The following is a 12,146-nucleotide window of genomic DNA, read 5'->3' on the forward strand; positions in this document are numbered from 1 at the left end:
ATAAATTTATAATCATAATTATTACAGTGAATATTTCACCAGTTTTTAGTTTTATTCATTAAGGATACAATTTAATTATAGAAAAAAGAAAAATAACTGGAATAACACAGAAAAAAAAATAAGCTAGCAAATAACTGAAAATAATTGTTTATGTTTAAGGTGAAGAAAAAATGGAAAATCTGGAAAAAATAAATCACTTCTGACATTAATCAGATTAAAGCCTCGAAGTAGTGGCAAGGACCATAGATTTGCATAAACCATTTGCTGTGATATAGAGTGTGTTCGCGTTATTACTAGCCAGTGTTTTTCTCGTAAATGGTAAGTACTAGAAAAAAATAAAAGAGGAAAAAGTTCTGCAGGTTTCTTCGACCAATATAATAGCGTATATAATTTTATTATATTGGCAATATTTTTCGAAAATCGTACCACAGCGTTTTATAATAACGAGTAATGGATAAAGGAAAACAGGTTGTGTTGGTAATAAACATTAATTTCAACGAATGTGACTATTTAAAAAAATCACAAAGCCAGTTAATAAAACAATAGTAAGCCTACAATAACAAGCTTGACAAATAAATAGTTGAAAATTAGCTACTCGATCTTACATAAATCCTCCAAGACCGCCTTCAAGCAAAACAAATCACATAATTTTTTAAGTAACACAGTACTTTACCTTTAGGACATAGTCGGCTAACGTACATAATCGCCGTACATACTTCACAAGGGCCTCTATAATATTTTCAAATGATACTTCTCGAGTTTGTTTACTCAACGTATCTTAAGTAAATCCTGAACTATTGCAAAGAAATCAGTTTTGCTCGATACGTCGCGCGTAAACATGGAGTGGGGCATCAAAGAGAATCATATCGCCATGTACGCGTTGCACAAATGAAACAAAATTGTAGTTGAGATTTTCGGTCTCCTGAAACCATTAAAAATAACGAAAGAATTCATCAATCGTGCAATGAAACGATATAGCGAGATGTCTTCTGTCGATGACAGATCAAGAAACGGTCGACCACGTGAGACAAGAACAAAAGCAGCCATCAAAGCCGTAGCTCAGAGGATTCGACGAAATCCGACCCGCGAGCAGAAAATCATGGCTAGGAAAATGAAAACCCCACAACGAACCACGTCGCGTATCATCAAACAAGATCTTAGGTTTGAAGCCTACCGAAGAAGCACCGGGCAGCGGTTGACAGAGGCTTTACGTCAAATAAGAGTCAGGAGAGCAAAGAGATTGCCTCGGTGGCACGCGAATGGCGGTTACCGGCAAATTCTTTTCATAAGCGAAAAAATGTTCACGGTGGAAGAAAAATTTAACAGGTAAAATGATAGAAGCTCGGGAAGCCGCTGAGAAAATTCCGAAGGTGGAAAGGAAGCATCACCCGGCTTCAGTGATGCGGTTCAGATATGGGGAGTGTCGTACGACGGCGTCACTGAACTGCATTTCTGTGAGCAGGGAGTCAAAATACATGCAGCCAACTACCAAAGTGACGCTTTGGAAAAGATAATGAAGTCTTTAAGTGATACCTTGTTTGCGGGAAAGCACTGGGTATACTTCATCGAGACTCAGCACCGACACACAAAGCGAATTTTTCGCCGCCGAAGATTGGTCCTCAGGAAATCCAGATCTCAATCCTTTGGATTACCAACTGTGGGATGTTTTAGAGGAGAAGGCCTGCTTTAAGCCTCATCGAAATCTCGAGGCGTTAAAAGCCGATTTAGCGAAGACAGCAGCTTTGATACCGCTAGAAGTGGTGCGTGTGGCAATAAACGAGTGACCGGACTGATTGAAAAAATGTGTAAAGGCAAAGAGTGAACATTTTGAGCAATTTAATTATTTATCACGTTGCTTAGTTAATAAGGAACAAATAACATATATTTCTTCGTATTTATTTGATTTCCACTATTAATTAAGCGCCTTTTTACGAGGGACAGAACTTAGGGGACTATTACATCGATAATAGGTTAACGTCCAGCGTTTCGAAAGGCATTAACATTAACGAAGCGTGATAAAAACTCTATTTCAGGCGTGAAAGGTTTTAGCAATTAATTACATAGATCGTTCAGCGCTGTGTGCCCCCTTTAATCGATCGAAACGCGATATCCAGTAATACTCGCGACACCGTTCGCGCAAAATATAAAAGCCACGCTTTAACCTGCACTCCCCCCATTTCTCCCAACGCCTCTGATAATTAACGTCATCCAGCTTTTAAACGAGGACATTTCAAGAGCGCGCAAACAGACTATGCCTGAAGCATCACCTAAAAGGATTACACGTCGCACAAACGACGTAGACTGTTTGCCTTATAGATGGATCGACCTACCTCCATGGCAAACATCGTGTTACCGAACCCATCGCTTCGATTCTTAAGCTGGCAAAAAGGGGAAAAAGGCTGAATATGTTTAAGTCGTGCCGCAATGGAAACGCACGACCGTTCGATCGATCCATCGATGATTTGGTCGAGATTTAAAGTGTGTATAGGTACACGTTCGCGAGGGCAAATCGTTGGAAGAGTTCTTCCCATTGATACGTCTACAATTAAATGAACTCCATTTTTTAAATACCAATCTTTAGTAACCTTGTTAAGCACACTTAATGTAAAGTGTTAAGGCTTTTGGTTTAGCTTTTGTGAGACTCTTGTTACATTCCATATTCTTTACGCCAGATGCCCAGGCCCAGAAAAGTGTTTTATGGACTCAGAAACTCACGTTTCTGCAGAATATGCACCCTATGCATTCGGTAGCGATTGACTTGTCATAAAGTCACGCTGTGACAGGTAAGGACCGTGCAAAGCTCAGGAGTTTGACCCCGGGACGGCACATGGGCAAGCGAGGTATTTCGTTTCCATCGCCTAATTCTTCTGTCACTCGAGGCTATTGTATATGATCCGATTCGTCGATGTTATCGCGTTCAGACAATAATAACAATACGTGTGCCCGACTTCTATGATTGTGTCGGAGAGGGTGGGCCTATGGAGATATAATCCAATTAGACCCGCATTTCTTTCACGACCAATCTTTCCAGCTCTGCATAGTAAGCAGCTCGATCTAGTTAGGACCTTTTGAGTCTGCCCCCTAATATGACCAAGATGCCGTGCTGCCACTCTGACAACTTGGAAATTCCAGGGTGAACAGCTTGTGGACGATAGAAGTCTGACCAAGGGGTGAAAATGTGCTGATTTGCTATTCAGGTTCACTCAGCCCTAGAGTTTTAGGATGAATAAAGCAGAAGGACTGTTTAAGAACGGTCAAAAACGAAGTTTAAGAGTCTAAACAACTAAACATCAGGCACAATCTGTAACTTCATCTTTTAGGAAGTATCCCAAGGCGGATAAATAACTTCTATTAATCGAAGTAGCTACATTTCTATTCATCGACGTTAGTGTTAAGGATGCTCAAGTTTAGACCAGGTTTACGATACGGACGCGACTCTGTTATTTTTGAGATTAAGGTTTGAATACGCGTTTAATGTTTCGTTTGCTAGTTATTCCTTATTGCCAGGAGGGCTGCAAACCTCTCATAAAAGCGGAGAATTTGGAGTTTCTTCGTGCATCTCAATAGCAATTGACGTATCATAAACCCGCGCGAGCCGAGGCACATGCTCGCGAGCGAGCGGTACTGTTATCCTGGGTTTTTCCCAGCTCAGGTATTTATGGATAATGAAAGAATAGGATGAAAACGATAAAAATACCGGTGGATTATTCATTGAATGCACGAAATTATTCCTTTGATCTGTTATCGACTGCTTATCCATTACCAACTGCTCATGCCAGACTCGATCGTCGCTTATCATTGTTCATTGAAGAGTAACTGCGATAGCCTTACTCTATGACTATTGGCTGATTAACAGCGAAGACGTCCCAATTTCTCCTGCACCTCTCATTTCTGGACTCTAAACCCTGCAGAAGCCTCATCTTTGCTTTACCGATCTGTATGCACTATGTAGAGATAAGGAGATAGCCAGCGGGACGGTGAAGGAGCAAAAGGGGTACTTCGCTCGCATCGCCTGACCTCACCTTTGACGCTCTCGTAGCTCTTACGCTTAGGTTCTTAACTGCACATGCTGACATAGTAGTAGGACTCCTGTATTTACCGAGGACAATTTTTACACTATATTAATATAAAGTTAACACTTTGAGTTCGTGTCAACGCTAATGCTTTGAAGTTCGTTGCATTGCTGGCTTTGCACTATTTCACTCGGTCTCGATGTCACACTCTTCGTCACGCGATTCGATTAGTAGATTTGACCGTTTTGGCTAATATGTAACACAGAGATGAGATAGGCCTATTCCATTACAACTTAAATAAGAGAGTTATTTCCCGAAAAATTTAGTAACGCATACTAATAAATACTTTTTCATCATTTCTTCTATATGTTTGCATTATTCAGGAATAATTTTAATCGCTGCATATTTATCAAGAAATTGACTGCTTGAGATTTAAATCTGGATAAATTTCTACCACAGAGACCATTAGTAAAAGAGAGGCAAACAAAAAGGGAATACGCGTGACACAGTCGCTAATTAAAGTACGTCAAGATCATTCATTTCATCGAAGCCTAATGAGACGAAGAAATTAGGTGAAAGGTTTAGAGAAGCGGGATATAGGTTGCGAGATAGAGGAATGAAAGAGCCCATCCATTCACCGAAGTGAACCAGCTTTATTCGCTTTTCTTGTCTCAACACCTGTATATCGTACTACGGTGAGTTTCGAAAGGTCGTTTTACCCTTTCCGCGTGTTAGAACCAGGCTGAAAGAGTAAAAAGCTGACGGGAGGCCCGCGGGCGATGCAGATACGCAGTTGTGCAACTCTGCAGCTCGACGAAACGTTGAGAGACAACGGCGCAATGCGCATCCCTCGCACTGCAATCGCGAAATCGCGATCAAAACGTTGCTTTCGAATGTTATCTTACAGGAAAATTGGATGAAAACGAGCAACGAGAACAAGCTTGTTTCGAGGGAATATCCAGTGGGCTAACCGAAGGATGAAAATAAGGTTTGCAGCAGATATTAAGTGGTTTGGAAATGTGCACTTGTGCATTGAGAAACGAATGATATTCCACGTTCGTTTCCCTTCGTTTGACACGGTTTATGGCGCGGCCGATATTCTTCGATATTTCGTATATTTTTCGCCGAGAGAAATTAACCTTTCGTCGACGGTTCTAAAATTGTATTTTTGTTCATCCTCAATAGCCGAAAACGTGTTATAAAGCAAAAGTTTACTAAATGTAAATTCAACATCGGGTTCTAACGGTGCACTGAACCGTTGGGTCAGAACCTGGCGGAAATTCCGCACCGTTACCAAACTTTCGGCATATCGTACAACCGATCAGGTACCGCCCCACTCTCTCCAGGAAAAACTGCGTTAAAGGCGCACCGAAAGGGTGTTTACGATATCCATTAGGCACGCTGATTGGCAATTAGAATTTTTGGCTGCAATCAATCAGCGTGTAATAACTTTTAGCAACGAAATCAGTTTTTCGACAACCATTTTCGCGAATAAAGCAAAATAAGGAAGTTCAGCATCCGAACGCTGCAAAACACGCTGATGGTCTAAATATGGGATAGCACTTTTATTTCAGGATTTATTGTCAAACAAAATAGACAAACAAAATAAAATCTAAATGTTTTAAACATCATTGAACATTTTTATAAAATTCTTTTTCTATTCTTCTTTAGACATCTTAAGAAAAGATAACTGCAGCATTTTTCTTGTGAATTGATATTTAAAATTTCTGCTTGCAATCTTTCCTTTAAGATATACGGTATTAAGTCTCCGTCGTCCCCTGCCTAACAGTAATTTCCATATTGGCAGAAACTAATCTGAAGCTGTCATCAAAGAATTCCTTGTTTCGATTAATTTGTCATTATTTTTGGTTTTAAACAATCTTTGTAAATAATACTCAATATGAGTTTCTAAGTGGTTAATTTACGAACAGACCATCATCCGAAGGAAACGAGACAGACATGATGCGTAGAATCATGCGGTAGAAAAATTTTTCGTTCCGGCCGTATGCCAAAATTGGCCTTTTTTTAACATTCTCCTTCGTATGCCATTCGAACGTAAATAAAACATCATTCTCAGATTCCAAATTTTCTGGTTGTCACAACACAAATATAATAGCGTATTTTACTTTTTTATTCGAAAATAAAGTGTAGCTTTACGAGTTTTCTGCGTTGTAGCAAAATGAATGTTGACGTTTACCACTAAAATATAGACATTTTTATTTTCTTGCATGCTTCAGAAAATAACGTTTATCTCACTTTCATTCTTTTATCTTTTAATAAACATTCAGTAAGAGTGACACACAGCGGCATAAAGAAGAATTAATTAAAAAAAGGAGCAGATATAAAAGGATAATAAAGGCAAAGGTAACAGCGGCAGTAGAGAGCTCGCAAAGTTTCTTTAGTTTCGCGATTATTTTATAAGTTAAAGTGCCATTTTGATACTTTTTAGGAGATATTGAAAAGTTCCTTCTTAGTAGGTTATCGGACTTTCGGTGAGGGAATTTGATGAGACTTCCCTAGGATTTCTTCAACTTCCAATTTTGTTAAAACAAAGAAAAGAAGGTTTTAAAATTTCCGACAAAGTGAGATTTTTCACAGTTCACAAAGAAAAAAGATGGATAAATACACGTTTTAAAGCAGTAAAAGTGGACAACAATTACCTGACAATTATTGTACAAAATATAATAGCGTATACAATTTGACTTTAATGTTGAAATTGTTCCGAATCTTTAAAGTGAAAATAAACGTTTGTTATTTAATTATTTTCTTTGGAATGAAGAATTCTGTAAACAAATTAATTACATTTATTAGTTAATACAAAAAATGAAAAATATAAACGTTATTTTCTAATTTTATTCTAGAGTTATTCATAAATCAATTTTTTTCTTGGTATTAAATGCAATAGAAATTTATCTATTTGGACGAGAAATATAAATACATCTATCCTTTTAGCTATAAAATAATTTCCAAGTTTCTAGTTGCATCTTTTCACCGTAGATAAAGTAATAAAATTGTAAACGTTACAATACAAAAATGTAATAAATGTGACTACTCAAACACACGTAGGAATATAAGTTCTTTAATCACTTATACGTTGTCATATAAAGTTTCACTAGGATTCAAAATTGTATTAAATAAATAAAAATATTTTAGATCTATTCTTAATCGTAATTAAAAAGCTTCACGCCATAGTTGCGCAAATGCAACAACTAATCATTACGAAACCGAAACTTCTGTTTAATTTTTGAAATTAGATTGAAAAAGGGATGTCAATTACGACTTCGTTATCCGTAATTTGAAGCTGTTCGTAAGAGTTAATGGAAATTTCATCCCAAGTGTCTGCTACGTCATCAAGGGAAATAATTAAGGTTGGTAACTTACTATAATTATAGTCCTTCGTAGTATACTTACGGTTCAAATTTTCAATTTTATCGCGCCGGACTGTCCAAGTATCAATCACGCGAATATACTATATAGATCACACTTATCAATGACACGTTACTTAGAGCACCTGCGTTGACAAATTTTCACACCTACCGTTAATTATAATACGTCGGAATACACATTAACTGGTAACAAATGCAATAATTTTTTTTAATTGGTGACTACTAAAGTAGAACATATAGTGGACCATTTTGGAAGCATTTTCAAGCCTACTTTTCTCGAACTGTTACGAACGACAGATTAACATTAGAAAAATTAAGACTATTTTGTCAGTTACAAAGATTATGTAAGTTACAAAGATATGTTTTCGTTAAACACGCTGTCGTGTACTCGCGTCGGTTTGAGTTATGTTTCAAACTTGGATCACGAGAGAAAAATCGGACTGTTTTCTAACGAGGTCTGAAGCGATCCCGGAATACCCTTTCTCCAACGTTATAATATAAACGACTTGATTATGCGTTCAGCACTCGGACTGATTCAATACTTGGTTGTTTAACGTTCAGAATGATACTGATTCGAAATTCAGAGGAAGTCACGCATCTCAGCTACTGAGGGCGGAGTTTAATTTTAGAAGTGAAAAATGGGAGAAATAAGAACATTAAGTATTGGTCGTAGGGTGTGGTGGTGGGAAGTGGTGGTAGAAGGTGGTGGTAGAAGGATGAGGTGTCGGGGTCTTGGGGAATTCCGAAAAAAGGAGATAGGACATGAGAGAAGGAAGACACTAGTTCAGTAATTGGAAAATCGGGACAATGGTTAATAAACTGAGTTCTGGTGGTGAAATTACCGAGGGTACGCGCTTAATAACGGCCCCGGCTAATCCTATGGGTCGCGGATTCTTCAGGCCCGTCTTACAATTTCCTTAAGCTATAAAAATAAAAGGAGAAAGGCTCGATGCGAAAATAAACAAAAAAAATGTTCGGTACGGAACAGATGCTATTTTGTCTCGTGTGTTTCTTAATCTGTATTTCACCCTGTTTAGTTGCAAGGATTTTCACTCATTCTATCTTTTCCCCTTTTTTCTCCAGTAATGACAAAGTATAACGAATTGAGAGTAACAAGATCAACTTCGTCACTTCGAGCAAAACTAATTATCTTTGATCTTACATTAGTTTATCCCTTAACCTGTATTTTACCCAGTTTAATCGCAAGGATTCTCATCCTCAATTTCCCTCGTTCCATCGTTCCCCCTTTTTTCCAATAATGAGAAAATTTTAATAAATTGAGAGTAACAAGATGAGCTTCGCTTTTTTCGAACAAATGAATTAATTTCATTTACATAGAATTTTTTATTCTCACTTAATCGTTGGTTGAAATACTTCCACAAGAAACTATAACTGACCTTGTACCCCAGATCACGGATTCTTCAGGTCCGTCTTACAATTTCTTTAAGCTATAAAAATAAAAGGAGAAAGGCTCGATGCGAAAATAGACAAAAAAAATGTTCGGTACGGAACACACGCTAAAGGCAATGATTAACAAATGAAGCGAAGAGAAAATAAGACAAAGTTAAGGAAAAACAACAATTTTACTTGCTAATATGTTTTTGTTAACAACGAGAGAGTTTTCGTTGTTCAGGACTCCTTAATGAAACGGTTGCTGGTCGAATAAGCATCAACGGAAAGTCGTTTCGGCTGCATTACGAGGAGCAAGACCTGTTTCCAATTCCGAGGGAAATTCTATAAACTGTTGCACCCTGTTATCACGAGGAACGGAAAGCATTATATGCAGTTGATTGCGAAGTTGGTACACGGCGTACATTTCCAACTTGTAACGCGGTTTTTTCCCATCTATGAGTCCACAGGGATCGATTTACTTTACCAAAGTCAATCTGAAATATATATTTGTAACGTCGAGTGGACGGATTAACACGATCCTGGAAAATCGTGGTCGACGTTTTACGCCGATCCTCTGATTTCTTTAAATAACATTGTTTGTAGTTGGAAATAATATCTTGGAACACTGCGGGAAATGTTAGTAATAGTCACTAGGCGACAAAAATGTTCACGGTTGTTTCAAGCTTTAGTATTTAAAAATGTCCAACAAATAGGGATCCGGAGCGATTTTACAATACTTCCACAAGAATACAAAAAATTGTGAAGGGAAAATATAGAAATGGGTACCCTGGTACCCGGTTGCCTACACAAGGGTTAAATAGAGCTCTGAATTACGAATTTTGAACGATAATTGAAGAAGGTGTAGCTTGTTTTCAAAAGCGTGCTTGTACTGAGAATACTCACTGTTTCAGAAAAAAGCAATCACTCTATCTAAGAAATGAAAATCAGTAAACTGACGATAGGTGTGGTCAATTTGAATAATGAGAATCGGAAAAAAAATGAACGTGTGTGATTTGTTGTAAGGCAATTTTAAAGTGTGCGAAAACGATGGAGGTGCTGATTGAAAGGAGGAATGCTTAATTAGTATGTCCTCGTAGAAAAAGGGGCAGGATAAGGCAATAGGAATTTTGACAATTAAAAAATTCAACGGATGAAAGAAGTAATTGGCTATGCAGTCAAACGATCGCCTCGCAACACATTATAATGAATATCTAATATCGCATGTAATATTGCCTAAGTGCTGAAAAAGTGGTGAATATTCTGTAAGAGAGAAGCGCTCAATAATTTACGGTATATTTTAATTAGAATTTTTCAAAGTATTTTTCAAGTAAAAATTTGTTCAACATTTATTTCTTCTCATCTACAAGTTTTGCTGATATTAAGCGCTGCTGAGTGCAGTATTTTCGTTGACATGTTTTATAATAGATCTTTAATGTTTAATAATAAATCAAAGTGACTGAAAATGTAAATTTAACCTTAAAGTTAACTTAGTAATATGAACGCTGATTATATCGTAATATTACTAATGCAACTGATTTGCAAGTTTTAAATTACGAGAACGTAGGTGAGAATAAGAACGGAATATGACAAGAAGAATTGTATATGGGTTATACTTTTATCATGCGAAAGCATATAAAAAATTTCGCTTGCAACATGAAAGTCACACTTTACGCGTATTTAAATGCAAGCAATTAAATTAAATCTGTGGTAGAAAAATTTACATTTAACGGTTACAAGGTTTAAAGTTTAATTACCAATGCGTCTACGTACAGGTTATCGTTGCGTTATATTTGTCGTATTTAATTAAGATATAAGTGCAACAGAAATTTGAATATAGCGGTAAATACTATTTTTGTGATTAGCCGTTACGCTCGAAACTTAATATGCAAAAATTTTATTATTTGATTTGTGTATCATTCAAATAATGTTGATTAATTTTTGGCATAGTATGCATTGAATGACTTAGTTTTCATAATATTTACCATTAAAAAAAGATTATAATAAAATAATTTTTTTTATCGTCGTCAAGTAATTCACATTTTTCTTTCTACAGATATTAAAGAATTCATTTATTTCTTAGCATTTTTTTGAACTTGAAAATTAAAAGTTATTCTAATCATAATATGTGCAATAAAAGATTTAGTAGTACACTTGTTGTGTTGTACATTATTGTCAGCTTCGGACTGTTTGGTCGCAAAAGAGAAATATTTTGCCGAAAAGACGGCCAACAAATTACTTCATTGAGCGCCTAACTCGAAGGCCAACACACCCGGACACCATGTGCGCTAGGCCCAACAGAAGGGAACCAGCTTGTCTCTAAAATTCACCGTTAGTCGACCGAACAATAGGGCGATTTTTATATGCAATCTCAAAAAAGAACATAGGAACACACCCAGAAGACACTTCAACTACACATCGAATACCCAATCAGAAAACACACAATGTCTAAAGACTTTTTCACATTATTCGGAGCTATACATACACATTCGATGAGTACACACCTGAGACATTTAATTTCGATACTTATACTTTGTTGAGTAGTTATAAGTAAAAATATACAGTTCTGCTGGCCACTGTGTGTGATTCAGATTGTACAACCTCATACAGTCCACTATGCATTCGTAAATTCGAAAGGCTTCGTTCAGTTCGTTCCAAGTTCGAAGTCTGTGTCATCCTATCGTCGCGAAACATAACTGTCGTCGTTATGACGCGATACATGAACATTGATAAATGGAATATTGCGCAAGAACTTGAGAATATTTTCATAAGTGTAGATTGAAGTCAATACTGTCCTTAACTACGAAGCCAGTTTTCATAACTGGTTAGAACCGTCGAGTTGCAACGTTTGATTGTTAGAATAGGATCGTAAATTTTTCTTATTCCATGCAGATGATTTTACGAGCTCGGAGAGACGGTACTCTGTCTGACGAAAGTCCATTCCCCTGGACAGCCCTTCCTCTCTGCCGCAACGTCCGTGGTCGTTTCTCTCTTTGCTATCAGCGTTCTCTCGATCGCGAATTCAATCACTCGAGTCACAGCTAAAAAGCTCTTGAAGCTTTGCCCCAGAGCTAGTGTGATCGACAGATTATAGAGAGCCGTCCAGTAACCGAGTGGCATTCAACACTCTGTGCCATCGGTGTCAACGAGCTTCGACACTCGCGGAATCCTACAGGATCGAGTGAACCGGTCCGTGACAGCCATAGACTGAAATACCGAGCACCATGGGCCCTGTATTCGACAAAGCCTGTCTTTCACAAAGACCGTTCGGCGCTCATATAGATGATCCCATTATATGCGGCTTACGCGACAGATGCGGCTCCTTCCTCTTCTGTCTACGGAAAATTCGCGTTAATTT

General features: G+C 37.5%; 1 protein-coding gene across 1 annotated transcript in view; it reads right to left on the reverse strand.

Moving 5' to 3' along the window:
* The window catches only part of LOC108573062 (matrix metalloproteinase-2-like), a 177,370-nt gene that overhangs the window by 18,882 nt on the left and 146,342 nt on the right, over positions 1 to 12,146 (reverse strand). The window lies entirely within an intron of this gene.

This window comes from Habropoda laboriosa, unplaced genomic scaffold, assembly GCF_001263275.1.
Source record: "Habropoda laboriosa isolate 0110345459 unplaced genomic scaffold, ASM126327v1 scaffold89, whole genome shotgun sequence".
In the NCBI taxonomy this organism is placed as follows: domain Eukaryota; kingdom Metazoa; phylum Arthropoda; class Insecta; order Hymenoptera; family Apidae; genus Habropoda; species Habropoda laboriosa.